This window comes from Micropterus dolomieu, linkage group LG08, assembly GCF_021292245.1.
Source record: "Micropterus dolomieu isolate WLL.071019.BEF.003 ecotype Adirondacks linkage group LG08, ASM2129224v1, whole genome shotgun sequence".
NCBI lineage: Eukaryota > Metazoa > Chordata > Actinopteri > Centrarchiformes > Centrarchidae > Micropterus > Micropterus dolomieu.
In genome coordinates, this window is record NC_060157.1 from 14,726,581 (window position 1) to 14,732,580 (window position 6,000).

Here is a 6,000-nt window from a genome sequence, read left to right on the forward strand (position 1 = left end):
TTTACACACTCCTCCCAAAGGCTCTGCTTTTAGCTACTGATTGAGTGATTCACTCCATTAATGTTCTCGTGAATGCTCTGTCGGCAGGAGTTTAAATATGGAGAAAACAAGCTTGACCTCCATGCATGTGGTAACAAGGGATTGTCACAGGAAAATATCTATGTCCCCAAATTCCCTAACCCCCCTCACCCCTATCTCTATCATAGAATTGGCGAACATGGGACCCTTTGTCATGTTCCCTTTATAAATCTGGGTAACATAGGACCTCTGGGAACATAATGAGTCTGACTATTTCTTGTTATGTTTTGTTATCATTGAGCAGAGCCAGGCTAGCTGGTTCCAATCTTTGCGCTAAGCTGAGTAAACCAGTCGCTCATAGTAGGTTCATATTTACCATACAGACAGGAAAGTGGTATTAAGCTTCTCATCGAAATCTCGATAAGAATAAGAGCATTTCCTAAAATGTCTTAAGTTTTCCTTTGAAGACTATGCTGCAAGAAATCCGTCTAATCTGTACAATGTATTTAGCTACAATGCATCAAGTTAGCACTGAGGGATGGAGGGCTTTCTGAGAACAATATGCCTTTACTGATTGTTCAACTTGTGCCCATTGTGAGAGGGTGTGGGAATGCATGTTCTTTTAAGGGTGTGTAGTTTGTGTGAGGGGGGTGTATCATCATTTGTAAGAACTAGAGTGTATGACGCAAACCAAATAAAGAGATTAAAGAGTTTTTACTAAACTTGCAGTTATTAAGCATTAAGGAAGTAACATCTTTCGGACATTTGTACGCACTTATTCAGTTGTTCTTCTGTACTTCCACAAAACAAAGAACACAACGTGTCTCAGCTAAAGTATTCATTATCAGTAGTGAGGAACATAGGAGCAGCACCTAAGTTTATGTATATCTGATAAGGCTGTATGTGTCTTTGCAAACCCTGCGCTGCACTCACCATGTCCACAGACAGATGCAGGCAGTTATATATCTAGCAGGCAACAGAGACTTGGGATGTGAAAGACTTCACTTCCAGTCCAGCGGGTTGCCATGGGAACTGACTTAGGGTCAGTTTTTTGAGTGGCATACCATCGACCGCCATTTCCTCTTGAGGCACTGGAGGAGGATTTTAGTACAATCCCTTGTTTGGGAAGTTATTTGAAGCTGCTTTGCTGGCTGTAACCTGAAGCTGTGTAAAATATGCAGAAAGTAGCAGTCATTATGACTGCTCATTCTACACAGAACAAAATTATAACACTTTTGTTTTTGCCCTCATCCATCATGAGCTGAACTCAAAGACTTTCTCTATGGTCTAGTGGCCTTTCATTGTGGCCAGCCTAAGGCACACCTGTGCAATACCAATGCTGTCTTACCAGAATCTTGATATGCCACACCTGTGAGCTAGATGGATTATCTCAGCAAAGGAGAAGTGCTCACTAACAATTTTGACAGATTTGTGAACAATATTTGAGAGAAATAGGCCTTTTGTGTACATAGAGAAAGTCTTAGATCTTTGAGTTCAGCTCATGATGAATGGGGGCAAAAACAGAAGTGTTGCGTTTATAATTTTGTTCAGTGTAATAGAGAAGTATCTACCTGGGGCCCTTTGTGTTTAAATCAAAGGAAAAATTCTGGAAATACAGTTAGCCAAAGCATGCATCTGATTATTTTTATAATGACAACATTTCTTCTTCTTACTTTTTATTCTTTATGTTGATTTGTCATTAACCTCTGAAACACCTCTGTCCTGCCAGTGGTTCAGTCAACACAAATTCACGTTGTGTGGCCAAACTTTGCTTCAAGTCAAACAGCTGTACTGCAAATTCTACTGAAGATCCCAAAATTTCCACAGAAACCAAATATGTCAGGCTGAATTGTGTAGAAATGTGAATTCACTGATGCAAGAATATATTATGTAATAATGTAAGGCAGTATAGAATAAACTGATTTTTTCTACATTGAAGCTAAATGGGAACTAATTACAGGGAAGTAAAATGGGAAAACTGAATGCCGGGGGTAAACTTGGGGAGCAGTGATCATAGACTTCCAGTCATTTTGGATTCAGTCTAATTGACGTACTGTTCTGAAGCAGTTCTGTTAAATAGATTGGTTACCACTGGTGCCTTGATTTGTGCCATGTTATGTAATACACTGGAATTCAAGGGGAGAGGTTTCATCAGTGTTCACCTTTAAAGAAAAACATGACAGTAATAAGGCTAGCAGTTATTCAGAGACAGCAATTGCTTTCCAGTAAGACTTCTCACCTTTGGAGCACAAAAGTCATCTCTACTGTGAGAACGAAAGTTATAAAACATAGTAATGCTGGGCCTTTATCTCTCCACTAAGGTACAATAAACTCAACTTAATGGGGCAAAGCCAACGTTCCACTGTTTCTAGCTACCTCCTGTGATCCTCTTTTCCCGCTCTCTCAGTGTGGAGGAGAGTAGAACTACAGCCGGAAAGAGCAGACAAATGGCAGAATTGTTGAGTTTTCACTTTCATTCACAATATTGTGTATTTTTCTACACTAGGCTTTGTGGGGAGCAAGCAGGGTTTTGTGATGCTGTAATGTGTGCTTTGTGGGGCTAAGACATGCTGTTGTCACAGTATAATATTCCCAAATGTGCACATTGGTTAGAAGTATCCATAATCACAGCTATAGAGGCATAGAGTGTTTGTGGCAGAGGAGTGCTGAATGAATGTTCTTAGAGGATAGAGGGGGCTGGCTGCACAGCCAGGGAGCTGGGAAGCCAAGGCAGAACCCCTGTGTTGCTCGATTAGAACCCAGAGAGATTTTGATTTAAACACAGACAGTCTTACCTTAGCTTAGCCTAAGGGTACAGATTGTACAGCATGAGAGGGCCTCAACGTCAATAAACAAACTTAAGAATATATATATATATTTACAAAAAATAAGTAATGTACAGACTGACAGCAAGGTCGACGCTTGATCCATGTTTACTGCTTGGGGGACACTGATGTATGTAATTGAAAATGTCAAATTATGTAGCAATTTTTGACACATAAATTCACATTAGCCCAAAATTTATGCATGAAATATTTTCTGAAATTACATATTCAACCTTCAGGTCACAGTAAAAAGGTGTTTAAAAAACTTCCCCACAGTGGGTCTTTCTCACTGCCTTTACCCTGCAGAGAGATGCATGCTTGGTAAACAAACCTACCTGGTGTTTGTTTTATCATCTCTTTGCCAGCTTAAATCTTCAGTTAATCTCTTATTCAACAGTTCAGAAAACATTGTCAGTGCCAAATCCGTACCGCTTGCCAGATACGTTCTGCACATGCGGAAAAGTGGTTCTGTCAGTCAAAGGTTACCGCAAATCTGCCTATTCACAATGATCCAACTAAATCTTTCAAATCAAGTTAACAAAATATTTTTTAATCACTGGAGATTAAACTGTTTACTACGATGTAATAGGAATATACTTAAGATATGAAAAACCTTCTTCAACTGTACATTTTTAATTTCTAATAATGACAACAATTTAACAAAGTAGCAACACAAAGGAGGCTATCCCTAGCAGCTGTAGGGTTAGCCAGTGGACATGCATACAGTCGTGGACTTTGGTTTAGGCACACACCATTGTGATGGTTAGGGTAGGGGTAAGGGGCTTTGGGAAGCTGTTAGCGCCTTTTATACTAACATAGCTAGCTACCTAGTTAGCTACTAGCGCTTCCGGTCTAGACAGGGCATCTCATGCAGACGCGCCCGCGGGCGCCTCATACGCACGCTGAAGGGTACTTTTTGCATCAAATACTATGATCAAATAACGCTTTGTCAGCTTTTCTGAAAGCAGTCAGAATGAGAACAGACAACAACACACAAGTAATTATGAAAAGGCACATCCGTGGTAACCTTCTTTGACAGACAGGACCACTTTAGCGCATGTGCAGATAAGGATCCGGCAGGCAGCACGAATTTGGTACCTACAAATATAAGCTACTGCAGCTAACCAGAAAACTATCTCTATCTGTCTGTTTCAGCAGTGTTTCTAAGATGTGATATGATAAATTCAAGTTAAATGCCAGAAGTAAGCCATTGCTGGAGAATCAGAACACAGAGACACATACAAACATACAAAAGAGCCGGTCGGATCTGTTATAAAGTGTCTTCAATACATGTAGGTCTGATGAAGTGGGGTCCCACTCTTGGTCTGAAGCAGCTTCATACAACTTTAGGCCAGACAAACCACTCTTTAGTGCTGCTTCATTTTGGCGTGGATGTAGTTTGAAAATTGTTTCAATTGTTGATGTTAAAGGGTGTTTCTGGTACTAATGGACCTTTTACCTTTGTTATGAAAAGGTGCTGTATAAATGCATTTTAATTCCGCACTAAACGTTCAGTTGTAAATGGGATAGGTATATGTACTGTACACACATGTATTGCATTATTGTAAGACAGGGGTCTCACACAAACCTTGATAAGACTGCTGAGTGACAGTGTAATTGCCCTGGGATTGGAGGTGACACATTTGTGACGTGTGAACGTTTGTTCTGTCAACCAGCAATTTTTCTGATACAGCCTGTCAAGTGTGTAACTGTCAGCATGTTTGCAGATGTGTTCTGGAGAGAGAGAGCGAGAGAGAGAGAGAGAGAGAGAGAGAGAGTGGAGTGGAGTGGATGTGAGCAGGTTGAATTGACCACTCATGAGAAAGAGGCATAAAGTCAATTGTGACAATGAAAGCAATCAATAATACACAGATGGATAATTAACGATTTGGTGGTAATTAGATGATAGGATTAAGAGGCTTCATTGACATTTCATTAGACATCTATCTATATGGAAGAAAAATAAAGGGCTGTCCATACAGTGTATTGTGTGCTTGCACATGCTTATTAAGCACAAAGTACAGCTGTGGCTGATGGGAATGTCTAGTTTTGCAGGTATAAATTGTAATTTAAACCTGATGATGGTGCTAGATGATAAGTCAGCAGATCACCAAAGTCATTATTCATTGTCTGGGAACCATTAATGTGTCTTTAAAGATTTTTTGACAATCCATGTTGACATATTTCACAGAATAAGTAAAACCATTGACCTGCTGGTGTCACTACCAGAAAAGTCAGGGGGTCGCCAGAGGATTTATCCCTTGGACACCATTGATACCTTTTTAAAATGTCATGGATTTAGTTGACACCGCCCAGGAAGTGCAGGTCGTAACTCATTCATTACTTAACCCAACAGAGTTGCAGGCAGCAGCAGTGACATCTAAGAAATTTTCTTTCTTTCTTTTTTGGTTTGAATAGCAGAATGATATACCAACAGGCTCAACTGGGCCTCTCACATTCCCTGGAGTGAGGTCTGCATAATTAACTAAGCATGAGAAATGCACAAAAGACATGTTGTGGTCGGTTAAACCACCCCGCAATTTAACTTTGCTTTCCTTTGCCTTATGCTTGTGGTGAAAAAACAGAAAAATGAGAGGCAAAAAATAGGACCCTTCCGAACACACCTTTCATTAATTCTTAGCTGATTTATTCTTATGAGCATCTGCATCTATCATGACATGTGGCAGCCTTTATACTGAGTAGTTTCCTCTAAGCAGTCTGATTTCAAACTCTCACAGTGATCTATTCCATGCAGTTAACAGTATTGCACGGCGTGCTGTGTAATGACTGTTTTAGTAACTAAAACCATTTGCTGATATTTTCTACCCTTTTACATTATTTTTTATTTATGTAGGTTCCGCCTACTGGTGAGACACAAAGAGACAGACTGAGCGAGAGAGCCATAGTATGTCATTAAATACCCACTTTAGTCAAATTGAAAGTAATTACAATACCTCAATTGAGATTGTGACAGCCTTTTGGCTTTGCCATGGCCTGTAGGGTTGTGTATTGCCCTTGGTGCTGCTTGTGTTTTGTGTCTCTCTTTCAGGTCCTGGTAGGTGGAGTTTACATTAGTGTAACTGGCCAATCCATCCAGAAGGCATTAAATATGAGCCATCCTCATTCTTCTGGGCTCTCACTCCATTGCTGGTACACC